Here is a 25,613-nt window from a genome sequence, read left to right on the forward strand (position 1 = left end):
TTTAAGTTAAATAGTTTAACTTACATAAATTTGAAGGAGCTCAGTGGCTTATTGTGTGGTGTTAGCTCACACTCAGGTAGCTCTAATGTTGGATTATATAGATTAATCCAGCTAGAAAAAAACAAACAACCCCAAAGTTAATGTCAGTGTATAGTGATTTGGCATGTTCTTTCAGAGTGCTGAACTGGTCAGGGACACCTCTAGCCAAAGGGAATACACGGCATAAAGCGGTAGAATTTAACTACATTTATGTCTCATTGATTCCAGTGGCAGAGTGCTTAAATCATCCCCATTTAAAATCAATGGGCCTTCAAAGTGTTTAACTTAGGCTGGATTAGCCTTTCTGTGATTAGCAGGCTTTGCTCCTTCCTTCCCTGCCACACCAAGCTTTGGAAGTAAGTAATACAGCACCAGTTTAGGAGACTGGAGGAAGAAGTTTGTGTAATTTGAGTCTTTGGCCCACTTGAGAAACACAATTATTTCACAGATTCACAGAACTGTAAAGTTGGAAGGGGCCACAAAGAGCCAGTATGGTATAGTGGTTAAGAGCAGTGGACTCGTAATCTGGTGAACCGGGTTTGATTCCCCGCTCCTCCACATGCAGCTGCTGGGTGACCTTGGGCTAGTCACACGTCTCTGAAGTCTCTCAGCCCCACTCACCTCACAGAGTGTTTGTTGTGGGGGAGGAAGGGAAAAGGAGATTGTTAGCCGCTTTGAGACTCCTTAGGGTATTGATAAAGTGGGATATCAAATCCAAACTCCTCTTCTTCTTCATCAGGTCCAACCCCCTGCAAATGCAGGAATCTTTTGCCCAACGTGGGGTTTGAACCCATATCCCTGAGATTAAGAGTCTTACGCCAACCTATTAATAAACCTCATTATACAAGTCAGATCAAAGAGGAGCAATCATGCATGACTTAAATTTCAATTCCATTTTCAATTCCAAATTTTAATTTTTAAATCGGGAAGATACCTGAAACGCTTTGCCATTCAAATCCACGAGAATGCCGAGATTACTCAAAGTCCTACCTGCTGTGCAGCATGAACAATGCAACCCCAAAAGGACCACTATTCATGAGAGGTAAAAAAACAGCAACAACTTCAGGAGCGCAAAGCAAACTTTGAGACTGAACATGGACAGTAGTGAACATGAACCACAATGAACATGCAGTTAAACTATGGAAGTCGCCCCCATAGGAGGCTGTGATGCCCAACAACTTGGATGGCTCTCAAAGAAGATTAGACAAAATCATGGCAGATGAGACAATCAGTGGCTAATAGCAGTATGGCTATGCTCTGCCTCCACAGCTGGAGAGAGTAATGCTTTTCAATACTACTTTGCTTGAAACCACAGGTAGGGGTTTTGCTTGAGTGTTTCCCACAGGCATCCAGGCAGCTATGGACACACAAGTTTACCCCCCTCTCAGACATTCTTTGAACATGTCATAGATAGAGTCATAACATTGTAGACTTGAAAGGGACCACAAGGATCATCTAGTCCAATTCCATGCAATGCAGGAATCTTTCACCCAACATGGGGCTCAAACGCATGACCCTAAGACTAAGAGTCTCATGCTGTACCAACTGAGCTATCTGAAGGAGCAACCAATTCTGTCCCCACGTCAATCTCCTAGTGGTTACTTCATCAACATTATTAAATTTGTATACTGCCCTTCATCCGAAGATCTCAGGGCAGTCAGAACCCTAGAACACATACAACTATATGTATATAGGGCTTATTCCATGGGATTATGGTGTCTGAATTACACAAAGAGAGACATATGCCCGCCCCCTTCAAAGAACACATGGACATGACTACAGAATCCATCTAACTAGCAGGCACAGAGGAATACATCCTTTTCTTATCCTGGTGATTTCGCAGATGATCGCTGGATTTCTCAGATGACATCCCCCGCCCCCTCAAACATTCATATTCTGCTTTTTATGCCAGGGCAAGCTAAAAGAATATTCACTTCTCCTACATCTGAAAGCTAAAGTAGAACACTAAAGCACGCAACAAAGAAACAGCCAACATTGTTTAAGATTTGGAGAATTTTAAGGAAGCAGAATAGGTATGTAAATTTGGTTAGTGCCCTGTACTCCCATGAGACTATCTTGCATTCACAGTTCTTGGGTAAAGTCCTACCACTATGTCCTTTACCATGGAAAACCCAGAAACATATCTTCCTGTCGATGAAGTTTACTGGATAGTTTGGGGAAATTTATTACCTATCAAGTTCCCTGTTCCTCAGTATTCATGAGAGGGTAATGGAGAATACAACGTGGAACTTTATACTTAGAAATCATCCAAGTTCTTTGCCTCAAAGCAAACATTTTTCTTTCATCCATCATCTGCAGTCCTCCCCTCTCCCCCTCTCATGTATATGTTGTCCTTCCTCCCAAACATTTAACACAATGGTTGCAGAAGGGAGAAGGCAAGAACAGAAAGTGTTTGAGCTGTTCTTCACTGAGAAGAACACAACAGTATCAAATGAACCACACTTCTAAGTAAGTCTTGGAGATCTGCCATTCAAACGTCCCCAGTGTTCTTGGTCAAGAGAAAGCACAGCAGCCAGAACAATAGAGGACATACCGTTTATTTTCATTACCTCAGGTGCTCAGTTAATGTCACCAACTTCAGGCAAACTGTTACATGATTTTGACTGTTAGTCAATTAAACTGCAGGGATGAGTCCTTAGGATGAGGACAATCTGGAAAGGAACAATTTGCCTTTGGGAACAGAATAATTTTAGTCTTGATTGTTAAAATGTAAATATATTTAAACAAATGATTGGGATCAACTAGCACATAATAATTTCACATCAGCATAAATGTGTCAGAACTACAGATTGTTTAAAAAGATCCAATTAGTCTGTTTTTATGGAAGGACATAAAATATGTGTTTATGGAAAATTGGAAAGGTCAAAAATGTAAAAAAAAAAAAAAGGTAGTTTCAGGGCTAGAGTCAGATGCAGGTCAGCAATAAAGAAAGAAGAACTCCATTGCCAGTGTTAACTGTTTATTCAAGGAAACGAACATCCAACTAGTGGTCTTAGCAATACTCCCCAGAAGATCTTGCCTCTATGGAGCAGTTGGCAGGGCTGTTGCTCCCTGCCTTCCACCCTTTTAAAGGCTCCTCATCTCCCAGATATTTCCCAAGTGGTCTCAAACTGTGTCTGTGCACCTCTGACCTCTGTTCTGCTCTTCTCATAACTCTGCCAGGTCTGGGAGATAGGCAGAAGGGAAGCTTGTCACAGCAGGAGAAGGAGACTCCCTGGATTCTGTCTCTTGACCCCCCTCTTGACCCTCCCAGCAGTCTCTTGACCCCCCCTCCTCTGCTTCAGCCTCAGAGTCTCAACTGCTCCATATCACAGGCTCTTCCTGCTCACTAAAACTTGTTGCCTCTTCAGCATCTGGCACCTCCTCCCAATCTTCTCCCTCTGATCTCTCCTCAAGTGTCCCACACCAATCCCCTGGCTCTGAACCTTCCTCCCTTGGGGGTTCCCCAGCTGGTGCCTCCCACCACTCCTCTTCGGCCAGCCAATCCATGACAGGTAGCTCAGAAACCTTAAAGTGATTCTGAACTAAATTATATGAATTAAGAAGTAATTTAATGAAACATGATGGCTCTGTTTGCAAACAGAATACCCTGCTTGCTGAAGGATCTACTGTACTGGATCATAGTGATTATGTTTATAAAGAAACATAGAATTGTAGAGTTGGAAGGGGCCATGAGGATCATCTAGTCCAACCCCATGCAATGCAGGAATCTTTTGCCCGATGTGGGGCTCAAACTCACAACCCTGAGATTAAAAGTCTTGTGCTTTACCGACTCAGCCATCCTGACTTTGGCTTTTGAGCAATGATCCAAAAATTGCTTGGGTAGTACACAATCTTACACTTCTCAAAGAACTTGTCAGAATCATTTGATAACTTTGCTGTATTTAGTGTTCAAGTGTACAACAGAGCGGAATGTATCCAATCCATTTTAAAATGCAATAAATTCCCATACATTCAGCCTTGACAAATGAGACTATGAAGCACCAGACTGAAATTGTATAGTCGAAAAGATCATTTTCTCTTGATGTGCTAAAACTCTTGAGCATTTTCTTTTGGTACACTTGCGTCCCTAGCAGTGACACAGCAAGAATGCTAGTTCTGCAGATGCGCATCTCACAGGAAGTAAATTATTGTTAATTTATTATAAATAATTCAACAGAAAATTAACATTCCACATCTCCCTTGATTCAAAGGAAGTTACAAGCCTGTTTAAATTAGCTGCCCCGATAAGCAAAGTATCCAGGATATGATTTCTCTCTCAGAAATTGCAAGCGTTGGTATAAAATGCAGAAATCTGCAGCCTAAACTTAAATTTGAATGCCACACTACTAAAAATATAGGACATAAAGTGATGCCTCAGTATTCATTCCGGCCCTTATTGGTTGATAACGTCCCTCATAAATTATGTCATATGAATAACTGTATATATTTTAACTTTCCCTATAGACTAAAGAAACCCCACACATTTTTAAAGAAGACTTTTAACCATTCCCTATAGACTGGTGGTATAAATCAGAAATATATGACTCTGGCAATGAATGTACAACCTAATATTCCAAAAACTGGAACAGTGGTGCTCAAATTTGGGGCATATTGAATAAAGCTGAATTCAGTAGCACGCGAGAGCTTGTTGAGATGGAAGATGTTTGCAAAAAGCAATAAAAGAAGACAGCCAAACTTTTTGAAAAATGGGACCAAATCAATGCAGGCACTCAAATAATGGTATGTTCCCATGTGAAAAAGAAATATCTGCCTGAAGTGGTTTATGGTTGTGATAGCCCAGTTAAGCATTACATCTCTACATTATATACAGCCTTTGCAAATTTTCCTATTGCTTTGTTTTGGAGTATTCTACAATGCCACACAATATTTAAGAACGATTTCACATTTGTTTTTTAAACATTGCATAATATTTGATTGCATAAAATGCCACTATCCGACAGAGTTAACTACACTTAAATACACTGAAACCAATGTGCAATCCTATACATGTCTACTTAACATAAGTCCCACTAGTTCAACGATGCTTACTCCCAGGTAAGTGTGCAAAGGATTGCAGCCTTATAGCATGATCCTGTACCTGTCTACTCAGAAGATAGTCCCACTAATTCCAACTGGGCTTGCTATCAGATGCGTGTATGGAAATGCACTGTCGACAATTCTTTCACATTCACAGCTTTCATTCTGAACTGCTGTTTAAAAGCAAGCAAGCTGGGATAGAAAGAGCTGGTTCAAGGGTTTGGGCAGGGTATCTGACTTTTTCTTTCAGCTGATATGTCAGAATCAGAATATTTCCTCAGTTTCCAAAGCAAATTGCTGTGTGGCATGCACGAGATGATGAACTTCAAGAAAGCCAGAAGTAGACACACATTTCTTTGGATCTAAATCAACATTAACAAACAGCACCCCAGTTTCAGCATATGCTAATGTAGATGACAAAAGTTGTGAGTTATACCAGGACAGAATAGCATTGTAACACATTGGTTGTGTCTTTTGTTTCAGGCTAGTGTAATTATATTGCTGGCATTCTTGAATTTTCAGGATTTTGCTATCCAAGCAGACAGATGGACGGCCAGTATTTGTATTGAAACAGCAGGGCCCCAATCCAGCACAGAGGTCTTAGAATAATAAAATCATCTTGCCTGATCTGTGGGTACAGCCCCTATCAGATGCATGATAATGAGCTTCCCATTTTTACCCACCAAGATGTACTCATGGAAATTATCAATACGGATGATTTTTCAGTGTCTGAATTGGGCACAAGCTGCATCAAATGTTCCCAATGGTATTTTAGATCTATGTTGGAAATTGGTCTCCGTGGAATGCTTCATCAAGATTAGCACCCAATATGCAGGGAAGTTGCCTGCACTTTTCATGAGGTGACTAGAATATAAGAAGTCTCTTTAAATCTCTCTCCAAATCTATGCTTACTTAATTATCAGGATTATAAACAATTGGAGATCGTTAATACAGTCACTGGCCTATTCATACATGGTGCTTTCATATTGCGTTTCAAGCAGTTAAGTAGATGTGATTTATTTATTTAGAAATTACCAACACAGATGTTCTTGCCCATCAAGTATGCTCATTCTCTTCCACAATGATTTAATGGTTGCTTGTACAAAACTACTTTGAGCCAATTAAAAAGCACATAAATAGTCTCAGTGGAAGGTAAATTGCATCCTCTGCCTTCAGTAGCTTGTGTGCTCTGGGAAGATAAGATGTCAGTCTTAAAATCTCGGTGGTAGCCTTCTTTGCAAAATGCATGTAATGCATAAGGCATCTGTGTGAAGCAGCACTGCTTTCAACAGTCATTTTCCTGGGTAAATTTAAGGCTCAGGAAAAGGGTGTGGAACCCCTGGCCCATGAGCCAAGTGCAGCCCTCTAGGCCTTTCTAGCCCTGCTCTGTGCTTTCTTCGCATGCATTTGCCTGGCTGGAATGTGATAACACCTCTTGCACAGCCAGACCTGATCCAAACGCTATGGAGAAATAGAACTGAGTGTCATCACAGCAAAGCAGATACACTGAATGCAAAAATAAGGGAGTGGGATCCTGGCAGTTACCGACAGCTACAAAATCAGCTGGGCCTCCACACAGAGCCTATGACTGTGCAACTTATACAGTAGGCCTGCAACTTGTGAGGGGGTCACATTTCGGGGGTCTGCATGCAAAAGCAAAATCATGCAAAGTCAGGAAAACCCTCAGAACCACAACCTTCCCTGCTCAACCATCCCTACCTGTCTGACACCAGTATGCTAAATGGGCAAGATTATGGAAGCCTTGCAGGACCTTCTAGAGCCCTCGTATAACCTTTCTAGAGGCTAGTAAGCAAGATGGTGGACTTAAAAACTCTTTCTGTGTCAGGAAAACCCAGCACGGAAAGAGCTTTTAAACCCACCCATCTCTCTTCTTGCTCTCCAAGGTCTGGGAAGGTTGTGCAAGGATGTACGAGGGCTCTGGAGACATGTAAGTTCAGGCTCACAGTTTTCTCTTTGTTCTTGTTGTGGTCCATAGACCCATGGATGCCCCTGTGTGTGAAAACACAGAAATGTTATAATTTATTTATTATTGAATTTGTATACCGCCTTTCCTCCCCAAGGCGCCAATATGATGTCACAGAAACAGAAGCATTATATTCTCATTTTGACAAAATTATAACTAGTACCTAACCTTGAGGGACTACCAACCCAGAGGTTTTAGCTTGCTTTGACATCAATCTTTCTCATTCCTATTTAGGTAGCACAGCTCTTTAAAAGACTGCTAGGGGGCATATTCAGTGAGCTTTAGATAGTGTCAGTTGTCTTGATTAGGCTTAGCCAGTCCTGCAGGAAAAAGGTTTAACAGACTTGCCAAACTCTGAGAAATACTGAATGGCTTTAGGTAAATTTGCTATTTATTATATAAAGCCTACACTCCTGAGTACCTGATTCAAATCTCTTTGAAGTAACTGAGATCTTCTCCATTGATTTAAGAAGTTCCCCAAACAGGTCCAGAGACCAGAGTTCAACAAAGGGAATCCTGCCTTCAGCTACTTCTGGGGAAAAGTGCCCTAGGCATCACTCATTAAAACCATGTGAGAACCTGACTAAACTTTGAACAGTGAGAAGTTTTGCTCAGAATAGAGGACTTTAAGTAATTTGACTAATCTCAATTCCTTCAAATTGTTCTTAACATATTCATTTGATCACAACATGTATCTATGTGTGCACATGTATGTTTGTGTGGTGATCAGATAATATCACCTTTTGTTGTTTGGAAGGTTAAGGATTAATGGTATGATGTCAAGTTTGACCCAAAGATTTTAAAACTGTGGTTTTCATATTTTCTGCCTTCAGAAAGCCATTTCCACATGTATTTGTCTGCTGAGGAATCACTTTTTAATCACAGATGACACTGAGGCATGTTCTAGGGCACACAATCATTTCAGGCCTATTGCCTTCTGTTAGCTGAGTGTGCTGGCTGGAGCTGTCCACTGTCAGAAACATATTGGGTGTGTTAGGCATGGTAGGGACTGGCAAGGAACCTGGCCACCATGACTAATGTTCTCATTTTGGAACCTCTGGGAAGTTTTCAAGAAACAGATGAGCTGTAGATTAGCCATGTGCCCTACTTTATCCAATCCTCTGTTTAGATGGGCCATCAAGAGGGTGTGAAGGTGTCCTCTATTTGAGGGCTGCCCAGTCCAAGTCTTTTTTGGTTTTCAAAATCCTCCTTTTTGGCAATGCACTACTAACTATCCTGCTGGGTTCCCCCAGAAGAGTGTCTGAAAACCTCTGCATCAGGGAGACCATAGTTTTCCTCTTCTGCATATTAGAAATCTATTACGGAAACTCTGCTAACTAAAAGGCATGCAAAATTATTATTTACCTTCCTACATTTATACCCCTTATTTTACCATGGGACCCAAGTGCTTTGTGGAAGTCAGGCACCAAACAGCCCCATACCTGCTAAGCTTCAGCCAGCAACATATCAGAATATATGCAGAAGCAAAACTTAAGATTCCCCTGCTTCTATAATGGAACCTTTAATGAACAGGCACATTCTGTGGGTTTTTTGAGTTGGTGAAAGGCAAAATGCCTAATGCAGATTAGCAGCCCTACAACTGGAAAACTGTAAAAGACCAAATAATAAATCTATTTAAAGCAGGATCTGCTAAAGATCCATGAGCAAATTAGAAATCGCGATATTCTAAATGCTTTTATTATTCATTTTTAAAATGTGTGCTGATAATGTTAATTATGCCAACAGGATGATTAATGGCACGTCTGCTGCAATTATTTAGCAAATTAGGTAGCAAACTTTCAAGCCCTTAATAGTAAGAGAAGGAGCTGTTTAATCAATATACTATCAGGGCCAACTTTATGTATGCACAGTGTGGAGGGAAAAAAAGTTAATGCAATGTAATGCATCTCCTTAAAGAAAGGGTTTTTTAAAATAATAATAATAAAACAACAACCGAAAAGGGCTAGAAAAACTCATCAGTTCTGCTGCTTATGTCATCCCTTTTTATTGTCTTTTAGAATTATCTCATTGCATTTAAGCATTTATTCAATGATAGGAGATGATCTGTATCGTATGTGCTTTGTAGGCTTGGTTTTGCATTAAATTAACAAACCACAACACCAGCATATGGTTGCTCTTCGTTCTCCTGACTTCTGCTCAATATACATGAAAGGGTGATGGGAGTTTTGTGTGTGGAGGGGTGTGTGTGTTAATACCTGGAAAGAGATGATGTGAGATGAGGAAGTTTAAAACATAAGAGGAAGCATAAATTAGAATGGATTTTCATTTGCATGTTTCTGCTTGACACACAGGGGAAAGTCGAATGATGCTACCAAAGTGTAATTTCTGGTTTGGAATATAAACCCTGTCAACTTGAAATGTCACCTTCAATATGAAGGTGAGCTTTATTTTTTCCTGAATTCTTCTTCAATTCAGATTTTAATCAGTGCTGAAGAAGATCACAAAACTAAGTTACTTTACGGTTACTGCTGCAGTAAGGCTTCCTTCCTCACTTGCTGAAAGATGAGAGAGACAGAGAGAGATTACATGTTTTTTTAGGAAAAAAATACTGAATATAATAAGAGATCATTATTATATTAAATGACATATCTATGTTAAATAGATACATCAGTTGTGGGGTTTTCCTCTTTGAATCTGGGCTACTGGTGAAAGTCCCCTGTTGCTTTCCTTCATATTGTCTTATAAAGTATTTTTCAGGCAGAGAGGATGTGAAATATATATACACTTGCAATCCCTACCTTCTAATCATAACAAGCACCAAAATTTTGGAGAGCAAACAGAATGTTCCCTTTAAAAGAGAGGGTGAGAGCTTTAGAAACAACAACAACAAAACCCTCACTATTTAAATAAAGTACTCAAAAAAGTATTTCATTTGAAATTATCCACATATTTTTGTTGTCCTTGAAATATGGGCATATTTGATCAGACTTTGCTTTCATTTACATAGAAAATCAATGAAAATCCATCATTTGGACATATGTTAAGTGAAAACAGTTTCTGCAGTAATAAGCTAGTATCTTCTGAATTAGTTCAAGGTCTACGCAGCAACAACTCTTTCATTAGCATAAAGAATGCTAAATAGCACAGAATAAATTTTGTTTCAAAACATCTCAGCAGGTAATAAACCTAAATCTAATTAGTGTCCTTTCTAATTTTTGTAATGTGTCGCCCTTAATAGAACTTGTATCACAAGATCATTGATTTGTTACTTATCAAAAAGTTTATAGTATTATGTAAAGCAGATTTCCACACTTGAATGATCAAAATGCCCAATAATGATCAGTAATGGTAACTTACTGGTGTTTTTCGTGGGGGCCTTGAAGTAAACAGCAAGAGTGATTAAACAGATCATCACAATAGAACAATTAAGTACCTATCAGCTTTCATTATCTTAAAATAATAATAATTATCTTTCTCCCATTTGAAATATTTGACCATGGCGCTGAGAATTCTCTTGTAGACAAATGAGAGAATCCTTGACCTTTAAGCCAGAGTGATGCATTGAGTGAAGAAACTACGGTTTTATGCTGCTGTGTGTTTTTTTCTGGCTGTGTGCACACTCCTGCTGCTGGTGGGGGAATGTTAGCCGCTGTCTATATCTCTCCTGCCCTTTCCTATGAAATACTACATTTTGTTGCCTTCCCCCCTAAATCGTCTTTGATCTGAATAGAGAAAAAGAATGACCTAGCTGTGTTTTAAGCCAGTAATGTGCACACAGCCACAGTGAGGCACGGGACATTGATGCATAAAACTAGAATTCGTAGTTCCAAGGTGTGAGGATCGGAAACTTTGTAGACACCACAAATTATAAAGCAACATTAATCAGTCATGATGCCTGAGGTGGGGTGAGGGCACCCTCTCAACAACACTGTGAGTGCTGCTTGGACAGGGCTGGCCTGGCTGTGAGGTGAAGGCAGATGCACTAAGCACTCAGGTGGCCCCAATGTCATTGCTGCCTGGCCTCAGCAATGGCCGTGTGGAGAAGGGGAGTCTGCAACCTTGCCTCTCCACATTTGCTACTACTGATTATATTACATAGTGCTGTAACCCGCCTTGGGACCTTGGGGTGAAGAGCAGGGCATAAATAAATAGTAGAGCCTGACATGTAGATAGCGCCACATGTCACACACTGTGTGTGTGTGTGTGTTTTTTAAAGAGAATATCAAAAAAGAAATCTAGTAACAAGAGGTTACAAACCCAACCACATCAACATCTGATGGAAGTCGCCAGAATTTGTGAGTTGAGGTTGTCAGGAGCTTGTCCTACACTCGAGTAGGACCCTAGCAAAGACACATGGCCGACTGATCACTCCACCTGGTCACTCCACCTGACCAGGTCAGTCCACCTGACCAGATGAGGGCATAGGTGGCAGAAACCCAAATTTTGCAGATAGTTCCCCTTTCTGAGTTCATAATCCAGCTCATAGCCTAGCACCCCAAAATCTCCCCTTAAGGATAACCACAAAGCAAGTCAATTAGCCTATATCAAGAGAATATAAACATGTATGAGCTGATTGTTACAAAAACTACCAATTACCGGTAATTGTGGGGTTATCTTTACTACCAAGATGGCATTTGCAGAGCTTCCGGAACAGCCTTTGGTTCAGCGCAATGTGTCCTATCCACCAGAGGGCAGTCCTCCCTTTGAAGGCCTTATCTAACTGAGGACTACATCTAAGCTTGGTTTAAAGACAAGGAGCCATAAAACAAGAGCACGAGAGCCTGGAAATTGCCCAGCAGAATTTAGCAAAATTGGGTCAGCAGACTGCACAGCCAAAAGGTCACCTGGAGTCTTCTCCAGCATGGTGAGATAGCCTGTGTTTCCATTTAAATTATAGAGTGGCAACCTACAATGTCCTACTCAGAACCCCCCCTCCCCCCAAAAAATCCTGTACACACATGTTGAAATTCAAATATCTCTTGGTGAAAAACTAAAGCAAACAGAGTCTTCAGTACAATGACTGACTCAGAGTGCAGGATCTTTACAAAAATCTGAATAAAAGTAAAAATTAATTGCTTCCACTGGCAGCACACCTATAATCTGGAGATCTCAAGTACTCTCCAGAATTAATTCATTAAGTTTCACAATGCTCCTGTGAAGGAGATAAGTACATTATTATACAAGTTTCATAGATGAGTAAATGAAAGTCTGCAATTAGGAGGAGTCATGGAAGCACAATAACAATATCAGCCCAGCGTGACATAAGAGTAAAACACCAAGATGCAGTGATTGGGTCTATTAATAAGAGAAACAAACAAAACAACATTCTGCTAAGAAAAAAAAGATACTACATTTTCCTAATGCATACGATTTTAATCAGTCAAAGAGAGCAATAATGGCAAATCTAATATGTGCAGTGCAAAAGTTTGGGTGGTTCTCAGCGTGCCAGTGAGTTCTCCTTGAGAAAACATGGAAGAAAGTGCCAGATGTCAATTTCTTTGCCCTTTCCCAGCTAAGGAATGAAATCCTTAAAACCAACTGAATGGTTCTTGGCTGTCTGTAGGAGTGAAGCTCATGGAGAAGTGAGGGCCCAGCCGCACTTTCCCTTAAGTTTGTGCCTCTTTGCCCCATTTTCAATTTTTTTCCAGGGTTGGGTTACCCACTTGTGATTTTTGCCTCAGATTTTACTTCAGACTGATGAAACCCTGTGTTTTCCCACACACTCTTCCTATAATCAATAGCTCGCTTTTTGTGTTGTCTCCACCTTCATCTCCTCTTAGCAGAGAGTCAGAGAATTGGCTACCCAGAGAATCACACACCCAGGTAATCAGAAAATTATATAAATCAGAAACTGAGAGAATCATCCAACATATACAAAAGGAACCGGGACTCTTCCAATACATATTAAGTATTACTTGTTATTAAAGACAGAAAATAAAGCTGTGATTGGAATTATCACAACCACTGAAAACAAACAAGTGAGAACACACACAAGTTTTGTACATATATTGTTTGACCACATGTCTTATATGAATGCCAAACAAGGAAAAGTAAAATAAATGAATTTAAGAATGCCGAGAAAACCAGAAGTGCACTGCTTGAAGCTGGAGACACAACTGGATAAATTATCCTGCAGGGATAGGCGGGGAAAGAAAGAAAGGAGATGGGGGCAGACCCCCCCCCAACGAGTCTCCCAGGAAAGCATGTGAAATCCTGTTCAGGAGTCATCTTAGGACCAGTTCATTAGAGGTACAAAATTTTCTTCAGGTATTCCATGCACGGGTGATTCAGGAGTAAACAGTGGCTTTTCCTGGGGAAAGTGGCAGGAGGAAAAAAGCACACCTCAGACATGTGATGATAGAGATACAAAATCCTAGAAATCATTCAACAAATAAAGTGTGGATGGGCTCTGCGTCTGGGAGCTTCATTTCTGCAGTGAAAGACTGGTCTCAAGTGAGAACTGCAGTGATTTGGAAAGCAAAAACATTGTTTACTATACAAAATCCCGGGAACTGTGAGCTAGAGAAATGAAAAAAGCCACATGTTTAGTGGTTGCCCACACTGAATTTTGAGTTTAGCCCGAGTTAACATTAGCAGAACTCAGCCTTCTACACAATTACTGTCGTTAATCACAACGAAATATATTCATTTTAATTGCTGTGTAACCAATCTATAAATTCACTATCACAGGATATTCTGCCGCTGTCAAGGTGGGACCACTGATAGTACGAGGACAAAAATCTCTGGAGGAGCTCCGACTTGAAAAGGGACAATTGATATAATGAAGAAAGACCCGTTCCCCCGCTCCTCCTCCTCTCCCTGCAACATTGTAAAATCAATTTGCTGACAGCTCATTAAAAGCTTTCTAATCATTTCAAATAAGTTCCGTAATACAAAATGGTTGTCATTTTACATCTGTAACTTTCACAACTTTTATACACTGAAATGACAGCACTCAGATGGTATGCCCTGAAGAGAAATAGTTTAAGTACTATTCTTTAAAACTGCTCTCTTCCCTTTCCACAATATTGTTTCCTAAGACGGAACTAAAAGATGTTCTTATGTACTGAGTCTTTGTCTGTCACACATTCAGTTGTGCATTTGGAAAGTACTATTTCTAAAAGTGGCCCCATCTTATGTGCCTCCATCTTAGCAATGTCGCAAACAACAAGATGTATACAATAAAACATAAAACACCATTATAGAACACTGCACCCTGCAGGATCAATGCCTCCACTCAACAGCCGCTGGCAGAGGCATTGATCCTGCAGCTTGCAGGGTGCTCACTCACAAGTTAAATGTGGCTGTGCAGAACTTCCTTGGCAATTGCCCACTTACATATAGCTCCGTTGGTTAGAGGGTGGTTCTGATAACGCCAAGGTTGCAGGTTTGATCCCTGTATGGGACAGCTGCGTATTCCTGCATTGCAAGGGGTTGTGCTAGATGGCACTCAGGGTCCCTGCCAACTCTACAATTCTATGATTCTAGGTTGAATTTTATAGCATCGTAGTCACTGTTCCCAATGTTCCCAATGGGTTCATCAACATTTACATCTCACCTCAGGTCCTGCGTATCACTTAAGAATAAGTCCAAGGCTACCACCCCTCTGGTTGGTTCCATGGCCAACTTGTCTAGTGCCCAACATCTAGGCCAGTGTGTTGTGGCACCCTGGAGTGCCTTGAATGATGGTCAGGGGTGCCACGGGCAACACTGGCCTCTGTCCCTCCCTCCCTCCCTCCTCTGATGACCTCTTATGTCTCTGCCTCCCAAAGGCTTGCACAGCTGTTTGTTGCAGCAGCCCTGGCTATAAGCTCCACAGACGAATGGTGCCTGGTTGCCAGGAGCTAGGGCTACCTCGCAGTAAGCAAGCAAGCAGGTGAGGGAGCCCAGCCAGCCAGCCAGTCCTTGCTGTTGGGAATGGACAGACAAGTCCCACACCCTTGTGGGACAATGTGAAGAAGCATATCTCTTTGGAGCAGGGCAGGCAGCTCAGAGATCAGGGGCGGCAGCAGTAGCAGCTGCCCAGAGGACTTCCAAGGAGAAGGGAGGAAGCTGAGAGAACACTCCACAATGGAGGGTGTTTGAAATAGGGCTGAGGGGCTGCCAGCTCTGTAGGCCCACAGGGGTGCTGCAGAAAGAATGTAGCTGTGGACTCAAAGAGGTTGAGAATCTCTGATTTAGGCTATCTAGAAATTTTGCCTTTTTGTTTTGACTCGAAAACACATTTCCCCAGTCTGTGAGAGGGTAATTGAAGTAAACTTTTCCTACCACATTTCGTCTTTTGGATGCCTCTTTGATTTCATTCTCCATTTCAAGAGAACCTGGCACAAAGGAGCATTCATTCATGTGAATCCTCACCTGCGTGCTAAACCGGTACTTTCACAGACACAGCTTACCACCTCAGGGAAAACTAGACCTTGAGGATCATATATATTTGTGAAAATAGATGCCTGAAACTTCACAACTGAAATAGGATGCCTAGTTAGAAAATAGTTTGTTCTCTGTCCTACACCAGGCTTCACAGCTTGTGATTCACCAAGCTCAAGGGAGATCAGAATGTGGACATATAGCTTGCACTCAGGTTGCCAAGGTCTGCATGCCTATTCCAAATCAACAGTAGATTGAACTGGAATTAGAATGCTGAAGGTTTTGAGGAACCCTTGGTCTGAGTCATCACAGCTGTTCCTGAGTTTGGCCTGTCTCTTAGTCCTCAATGCAGATCAAAGCTGTTTCTATATATAATACACTTTACTAAGCACATTCTCCAGTGATGTCCACCTGCTTGTACAACAGAAATCCATTTGTGCAACAGGACTTCTGGTGTTTCTTCTCCTCCCTCCAGGCTCTCACAACATCCCAAAATCTGCTCCAAAGAAACATGCTACTTTGGTTCTCACCTTAAGACTTTCTGCTTTATTTATCTTTAAACAGCAAATACTTTCAGTAAGATAAATAAAATGTTTTCTTCCTCAAAATGCTGCACATTAAAAACAAGGTTCCAGAGCTGAATTTCCTGTCTTTTTCACCATGCGGTGTTACGGAAAGCAGCACTTAATATTTATGCAACGTATAAGGAGAATCTTTATACTGCTTCACATGCCACCGTTGAAAACAAAATACTTTCATGGCTGATTTACTCTGACAGTTCCTTTTTTTCATTGCCATACCTAGAGCACACTATGCTAATTTAGCTACTCATATGTGCAAAGGCCTGCCCTGTAAAGTTGATCTATATTCTCCCTAAAAAAAGAACAAAGTGCTGTGTCTGTTGCCTACTGATAAATTTAGGCATCCCCTAGTTCTGTTGCCAGGGTTCTCTATTCAGCTGCCTTGGCTCTAATGCCCTGACAGGGCTCCAATGCCTGCTCTGAGCCCACCTTTTTACCTTTTTACCTGACTTGGCACTTTGATCAGCACCAAGTGGCCACCATTTTATTTTCCCACAAAGACTCTGACCTAGGGTCAGCTCTGGGGCATTGTGGGAAGTTAAAAGGATGGCTAGACACAGCCACTCAACATTGCCTGAGGCCTCCCCACCCCTGGCAAAAACTCACTTACCAGAGTTGTACATCTGCATCAACAGCTTCCAGCATGAGATGCCTGCGAGATTTCACAGGGCCCTTGCAATATCTCACTAGAAGGCGGAAGCTGCTGGCAGCCACATTGGAATCCCTTGGATTCTGCCGCCCAAGGTGTCCGCCTTAGTGAACCTCATGGGTGGGCCGGCCCTTTTCTGACATGAGTACTCCCAAGGGAATGCAGACCTCAACAAAAACAAAATTTCACAACCCCAGCTATACACACTAATACGAGAAATTCAGACTAAATTGCCAATAAATTTTCATGAGGACTAACAAAAATGCAAACTGATGTGAAAATGTGGAGATGCAAACTTATGAGTGAAAAAAATTGGAAACTGGGGAAAACCAAGTGACAGACTTCCTCATTCTTAGTCGCTTCACTTCCCCCCTGCTTATTCATGTGTATAAAAATTAGTTCATTTATTATCCATGTCCCAAAGAAAATTTGATCATTAGCAAGTGTGTACAGGTAAGTGCATGATTGTTCAACATGTAAAGCATAATGTTGACATTTGCAGCTATGAATGTCGGCACTAAGTGGGCACTTTTGCCACAATATTTTGATGTTTCATCTTGAGTTGGTGGAAGGAAAGATATCTAGGTGTTACAAAAACATGCTGGTAATCCTAATAAGGATTTAAACTGCAACTTTATATTCTCCTACCTGGGAGTAAATCCCCCTGAACTCTGCAGGGCCGAGTAGATATGTACCGTATGTATAGGATGGTGTTCAGGAATTGATAACAGTTACTGCACTGTTATTATGGTTAGATCAAAGTGATTTTAATGCATTGCCTGTATACTTATATGTTGAAATTTAGTCTTTGCTAACAAGTCTACACTCAATACATAGTGCTAAGTTCATAAAAACATAATTCCTAGAAGAGTTGCTACTTTATATTAAGAACCTAGCTTATTTGAATCGTTCTCCGGACACTTGTGGATGAGTTACGCTTCTCTGAGCACGAGGTATCAATAAAGCCACATGAAATTCACAGTACATACTTACAGGAAAAGGAGAGAGAATGAAGGAGAGATGGATTGAACACTAATCCCTTAGCACTTATACTGCAATTGCCCACAGGAGCGGATATTTTAGTGTTTTCTGATGCACTGATAAACGGCATGTGCTCTAAGTCCAGCAGCTGAGCAAAATACGTCTGTGTCGGCTCTTCATGCATACACAGTTATATAGATGCAATCGCTTTAAACACTGCACAGAAATTACTGTCTTCTATAGAAAGGCGTTTTAACTCTGTACATAAACAGACCTTGAAATTATAAATCATGCAGTGTGAATACCTGCAGGCTTAAAGGTTGGAATAAAAAATTACCAAGCACAGAGGCCAGCTTTGAGCAGCATCAGCCAGCAAATCATCCACCCAGGCTACAGTGGAAGGGACATTATTTCAAGCTACACTGAGTATTACAAGCTGCAAAACAAACCATCCTGAAAAAGATAATTAGATGCATAATTTCCTATACTGACTGCATGCAAAGTCCAATCAACCTAAACATGTCATTCTACTGACACATTTTTGCTATCCTTAATGTCAACTTGCTACAGCTTGCTTCTACCCACTGTGCTGATATTTAGGGTGAGGAAGAGTGCCAGAGTGCCTTCAGGTATACTTTGCACAAACCAGGATATTAGAACAACGACTTTAAAGTTCATCTGCACAGCAGATTACAGCATTTGTACAGAAAAGATCATGGTCTGTTGGCAAAATCAACGTGCAGCTTTTGACACCATGAAAATGCTTCTATGCTTTGCATCAGAAAAATGTGGTTATTTATACATTTAGATCTCTTCATATATATTTATAAGTAATATATGAAGAGATCTAGAAATCTAACAAAATTCATTTAGTGTAACAATCTATATGTTTGCAAATTGAATACTGTTGAACATTTCAATACATTTTAAGAATGACCCAGAATGTTACTTTTCATTCTCTCAATTCTAGTCATTAGTATTTTTTATCAATGCTTGAATAATTTTTTTGTCTCTGTGACATCTTCATCTCCACATCCTTATCCTGGTTATAATTCTAGTCCTTAGATCCAGGGATAAATTGAGCTGCATACAATTTTGCTTGAGCTCTGGCCTTGTTGGAATAAGTCGGAACCTTTTGTTTCATCTTTGCTTTTTCAATATATAAGAAATATATGGTCAGGTATGATTGAGCAAAAGTTAAGCACTCCTAAAACCATTTAATATAAGAGGGATATATGTGGACCATCTCCCTGGAATGAATGGAACTCAAAAGTACTTCAATTTTTTTTTTTAATGCATTCAGGCAGTTTATTCCTTTTTCATGACATTTTCCTATTAACTCCTGCACTATATTTTTGAGCTTTCATGCAATGTAAAAGCCATTTTAAAAAAAATATAGAGAAATATAGTGCAAGATGATGATGATGATTGTTGCTGTTATTGTTATTATTACTATTATTGAATTTCACAAGATAAATCACAACATAAAACACAAAATACACAATCAAAATAAAAACAAAACAACCCAATAACCCACCCCCAACATATTTTAAAAGGGCATCTGGGGAGATCATTCCAGAAACAGGGAGCCACTGCAGAAAAGGCCCATTCTTGTGTTGCCACCCTCCAAACCTCTTGTGGAAGAGACACACAAAGAAAGTTTATCACTGATTTCTGTTTTATTTGCAACAGATTTTTTTTCCCTGGAAGCCTTTCTGGAAGTGGTTCAAATATAATGTGAAGATTAACAGTTAGGTAAATGTTGGAGAAACAGAATAAAGTGCTGTGTGAATGCAGCCTGAATGTGTTGCCCACTGTAATGGTTCCTAAGGGGGTTGCTCGTGTGTAAGCAGGTGCCTATCTTCCTGGCTGGGTGCAAACACCTGGCTGGGCTGCCAAAGTGAACCTCCTCTGTCCGGACAGCCACTCGCCCATGGCTGACTCAATCGCTGGCAGAATCCGTGAGTGGGCGTTTCTTAAACTTTTTCCAGCAAAGAAGTTCTTTGACGCCTAGTCTCCGCCTACCCTCTCTGCGCGGAAGCCTCCTGCACAGGGAGGGCGTGGGCAACGGAGGACCTCTAGTCTCTCCGCTGGTCCCAGGCAAGGAGTCATGGGATCGCCTCGCCACTTCCCCCCACCAGCCCCCCTTCTCCACTGGTGCTACACTGATTCTCCTCCCCAGAAGATGGGCTGCTTCTCCCGATCCCTGGACGCCCTCTGGCGCTCTCCCTCCAGTACTGATGGCAGTTCCCTGACACCCACTTAGGCTCAATTGATGAGAAACTAACCCTATTGGTTTGCAACTCATGAAACCTAACTTCTTTGCATGGTTTTGCTTGTTGGGACAGCAGGGTTATTGTGCCTTAGCAGTTGTGTGGCAGGCAGAAGTTTAACCGTTCACCCATTCTCTTGAACATTCCTCACATACCAGTTGACCTATTGCATCTACTACATCTGCTGCTTTTGCTTCGCTTCAGTAGACCTCAATGGTTTCTGTGCAGCCACACTTAAAATTGGCCCTTTCAGGCAACAGATTTCTCATATACTTGGATCTCTGGGGCCTCAGATTTTGTTCACAAAGTGCTCCTTTCAGTGTATGCATATTCTTCTTCTATTCTTCAGGGCAGTTCTCCTTAGGGAGAACTTTCACTGGGTGATCATGTTCTCTACTTTCAGGGACCAAATTTTGAATATTTATTCTCCTTACACATGGAGATAACAAGAGGTCAAACCAAAGGAAGAAACCATGAGGCACCCTTCTGAGTCCTTGTCATGACATTGGGATCCACTGCAAAAACAGAACAAGAAGGTGTATCGGGAGAAAGGAACTTGGAACCTAGACAGGTGCCTGGCAGGAATTTGAGAATAATTCTATTAAAGAAATGTTTGCCAACCACAGGCTTAGGATCACAGAATTGTAGCATTGGAAGGGACACTGAAGGTCATCTAGTCCAACCCCTGCAATGCAGGAATCTCCACTAAAGCATCCATGGCAGATGGCCATTCAGCCTTGGCTTAAAAATCTGCAAGGAAGGAGAGTCCCACACCCACCAAGGGAATTTCTGACAGCTCCTACCGTCAGAAAGTTCTTTCTGCTCTTTAGTCAGAATTTCATTTCTTGTAATGTAAAGCCATTTATAAAGCCATTGAACAACAGGCAAAACACTTGCTACTTTTTCCAGGATGATGAGGAACCATTAGTGAGAACTCTTTTGGTTTGGGTCAATCAACCAGCTACAAATCCACCTAACGTTTACCTCCTCCAGCCCACATTTTGCCAGCTTCTTCACAAAAATATAATGGGGGACTTTTGTCAAAAGCCTTACTGAAATCAAACTACACTACGTCCACAGCATCTCCCTGATCCACCAAGCTTGTAGCTCTATCAAAAGGAAAAAAGAAATGAGATTTGTCTAGCATGACTTGTTTTTGAGAAACCCATGCTAGGTCGTAGTCACCTTCTAAGCACTCACAGATCCATTGTTTAATTATCTGTCCAAGGACCTTTCCTGGTATCAACATCAAACTGACTAATCGGTAGACTTGCACAACCTGCTCTAATGCTTCTCTTTTCTTGCACCAGCTGAGTCTTTATGAAATATACAATACCACATAATAATTAAAAGATTATTTTTAATCATGGTTCCTTCCCCTTGCCCCGAATTGAACACAATTCAGCAATTCCTTTCACATCACTCTGCAGACCTAACCCTCTTCTCAGGCTGGCAACACCTGTTGTTTTTAACCACTCTTCATCTTTGTTCTTCACGTACCGCTTTTGTGTATGTCACATTGCTGCCAGGAAGCCTTTATTACACTGGAGGCAGACTCCTCCCCCTTAATCTAAGGCATTTGTGTCATTCCTGTGCTGCATATTGTGTTAAAAGAACAGCCATTTATCTGTTTCTTTGTCTTCAGTTTCTATTACCTACACTGTGTCTTAATTAAAACCCATCAAGCAGCCATGACTTCTTATCACGGCACATACAGATGCAGAATATTTTTGTCCTCCCATTATTTATGGATATCCTTGCTGTTATGTTTGACTAAAAATATTAACTCTCCCGACAATCCAGCAAGATACTTCTCTCTCTCTCTCTCCTCTCTTTGTAATTTGAAATTAAAGAAGATTGCCAAGATGCTGATGAAAACTGTCCAGAGGTTTGTCCTAGTTCCTGGTTAGTTATCAAGCAGAATACAAATTTCTGCTTATTTCACTGTGCAGTTGCTTGATTTTTAAATAGCACACAATTCCCATTAATTACATAGCTCTCCTGATTATCAAAGTCCACTTTCTGTGTTGCGTTGGTTCATGCCAGCGTAAGTCAAAATTACTAGAAGCCAATTTATTTCTTTGACCTTTTGATGGCTGAAACACCGATAAACTGTAAGTGAATTGTGGGTAAAGAGGGGGGCAACTGCAGAAACTGGCCAGGATTCAGAATCCTAAGAATTTTATTTAGATCAAAAGAGAAGCTTGAGATAAATAAGAGTTTTCCTCTCTCCCTCTTTTAATCCCAGAATTTGGGGTTCACACAAATCAATCTATAGTAGGTTGAAGACCAAGGAAGGAAAACACTTCACGCACTGCATAAATTCAAAGATTAAAAAACAATTGCCAGTTCACATCCAGAGTTAAGATTTATATAGGCTCAAGTTCCAAAAAATTGGGAAATTGACAGATATGGCTCATGCCTTAAGAGATGTTCCACATGATTGGCAGAGGTATTGTGCAAAAGCATAACTTGTTCTTGCTTACAACTTACCCTCCATGCACCCATACTTTTCATTGGTCGTTCAGAACTAAGCCTACATGGGGAGGGTGGAGTGCCTGCAAAGAGCCTCCATCCACACCCAAGTCATTCCAGAATCATAGCTGCTGTGAGCTGCCCCAGGCAGGAAGCTAGTAGCAGCAGCCATGCAGAGGCAACTGGAGGCTCCCTTGCAACCACAACTTCCTCTGCTCAGGATAAGCACTCGCTTAACCTCCTCTCTGAGCTCTGTGGCAGCAGCACTGGTGGGAGAATCTTCAAGAGGGGCCACACACCACTGCTTCTTTCAAGGCAGTAGGAATAAGTCCATCCATAGAGAGGCATTAACTACTCCCTGGGCCCATCCAGTCAATCCCCTCCTCCTAGATTTTTCCAGCCATGGTGGGCAGGGACCAAGAGGGCATGCGGTCAGTCTCAAGTATCCTTTCCACAGCTTCAGGAGGCTACAACCACACCAACTTGATGGTGCCCCAGGGACCTTCAGTGGGCCTGTACCATTTGTTTTGCACAAATCCAAGGAATTTTGGCATCAAAGTACTTCACAGATATCTCACAGCAGGCTACAGTATGGCTGGTTTTTAATGATACAGCATTGGTCTGCACTGGCTGATTTAACACTCTGTACAGCTCTGGAAAAATGATTTACTGAGTGAGGACGCAATAGAGGTTGAGAGGTATGATCTCTTTGCTGCCGCAACTGCCATACGATCAACATTGCTGTATACTCATACCTCTGTTTGGAGAGATTTGGAGCCACTGTCTGGCCTACATCATTGTCCGGCATTCCTCAGAAAACCAAGCAGCCTCCCAGACACTCTGGCTAGGGAGGGTGCTTATGTGTGAATGTGTTGATGGTCCTCAGCATCTCATCACTTCTCAGTGCAACTAGGGCCTTGACAGGAGCACCAGCCATGCTGCCATGAAGATCCCCAAAGCATTCAGACCAGCAGCGTAAGAAGCTATGTAGGGTTTGCATAACAAGTTACGTGGGGAGCTGGGTTAATGATGAAAGATATGCAGCTCTGAACTGGGAGCTCATGCAGAATCTAAAGAGATCCCCCCCCCCCGATTTCACTTTTGCAGAGTGTATAATGTCTCAAAGGGTCTATTAAACTGCCTTCTGTTTGTATGTCTGTGTTCTTAAGAAGCACAATGGCCTTTCCTCTAGATTATGAGGTCCCATATTATTAAACCAATTTGCATTTAGCAGTTTGGATTAGGGGATTTTGTAATCAGCCCAATTATTCTTCCGAGTGTGACTAAATTCTGTAAGGTGGCAATTGTTTCTTTTTTTGTGGGTTCATTAACAAATATTGGACTATGAGAAAAATGAAATGAAAAAGCAACATAATAAGATTAGGAGGGCTGATCCTTCCCAAAAGAAAAGAAAAGCTGACCACTGTGCATTAGCATACACTAATTTGTTTAAACAAATGCAGATTTGAAACAGCTCATTTGCAATCCAGGAGATTTAGCTTTGGAAACATAGAAGGGGGAATACAAGAAAAAGGTGAAAAGTCACACTAAAGGCCAGCAGATAGGAGGACTGACAATGGTCAACTGCTTTCCTGTTAGCAGGCATTTGTAGCTCTAACAGCTTTGATTTTCCATAACAGGTTTCAGAAGTGAGTCTGTTTAAAACAGTTTGCTGCTTGACAGAGTCAGACTGCATTACCGTACATTGCTGCGTTTGTCACATGGCATTGTTTGGCTGTGAAAATGACCATCACAGAAAAGCAATCACAGATAGAGGGTTTGTGTTTTCTTTTTTATGTATGCAAGTAAGCTATCCTTCAACAGAGGCAGGCTTGTTTAGCTTCTCACCTCACATAAGTTTCTCTCTCTACCCCAACATTTCAACATGTTACAGAGCAGAAAGATGCAGAGATGAGCCACTTCCATGAACTATTTCCAAGGGCTGTGCCATCAACATACCAAGAAAACCGACCACCCTCAAAGCTCCAATTACTTTGTTTAATGTACATGAGAGTAAGAAATGGCTATGTATATACTAACTGTCATTTTATTGGTGGTGTACTTCGTCAATCTCCACAACAGAATATTATGTGCTCATTTATGCAGAAAAATTGAACAGCATATTGTGACTGCTTATTCTTGTGCAATGTGATACAGTATATGAGGATGAAGCTTGAACATGACTGGGATGAGATGCAGCTTTATAATTAAGATTACACTGTAACAGCTAAATTCTGTCATGACAAAACCTTATGTACAGAAACGGATGAAGGAAAATGTTGTGTGATGTGTTCTTTAATTTGCTAAGTTCTCTTGCTTCTGGAGAACACACATAGAATCAAAGAATTGTAGGGTTGGGAGGTCCCTCAAAAGTCATCCTGTGGGTTGTCTAGTCCAAACCCATGAAAAACATCCATGGCAGACATCCAACCTCTGCCTAAAAACCTCCAGTGAAGCAGAGCCTACAGTCTCCTGGAATTGGGGCCAGAAACAAACTGACAACCAATGCAGCAGCTGTTTTAAAACAGGGGTTATATAAGTTCTAAAGCAATCTGGATGCTACATTTTGGATCAGCTGAAGTTTCCAAGTCATCTTAGTAAGAACCACTGATGAAGACAATTAAAAGTTAATAGAAATTTATTGTATGTGGCAAGGGAGCCAATGTAGAAAGCAATAACTTTATTGTAGTGACAAGTGGAATTGATCAAGCAACCTGAAGAATTAAAGATGATGAAATGTCCTATTGTAACTTAGCCTAAGCATGGTCAGCTAAAAACAACCTCATATTGCTTCCTTGTTTGTGCCTGCCTCCACTGAGCTGCTCCTTCCTCTGTTGTTTGTCCTGTTAGGTTGTAAGGCACAGACCTACCCTTAAGAGGTCTGAGAGAACAGGCAGGAAGGACAAATAAAACAGTATTAAGTAGACAATGCAGGACATAGTGGGTGAGATCAATGGATTTCTTATTTGCAAATTTTGAGGGTCAGGCTGATTCTATGAGACTAATAAAAGAGGGATGTGTTTTTAAAGAAAATAATAATAATAATAATAATAATAATAATAATAATAATAATAATAATTATTATTTTGCGTTGCAGATTGGCTAAGAAAATGAAAAGTTCAATTCTGAGTGTGAAATTTGTTATATGCTGCCAAGGAAAGATGCTCTAATCACTGAACACATACAATTTCCAGTAGATACTGCTGTTAACATTTCTGAACTTGCTGATTACAAAACAAACACACAACAATATGCAGGCAATA

This window comes from Podarcis erhardii, assembly GCF_964252035.2.
Source record: "Podarcis erhardii genome assembly, chromosome: 3".
NCBI classification, from domain to species: domain Eukaryota; kingdom Metazoa; phylum Chordata; class Lepidosauria; order Squamata; family Lacertidae; genus Podarcis; species Podarcis erhardii.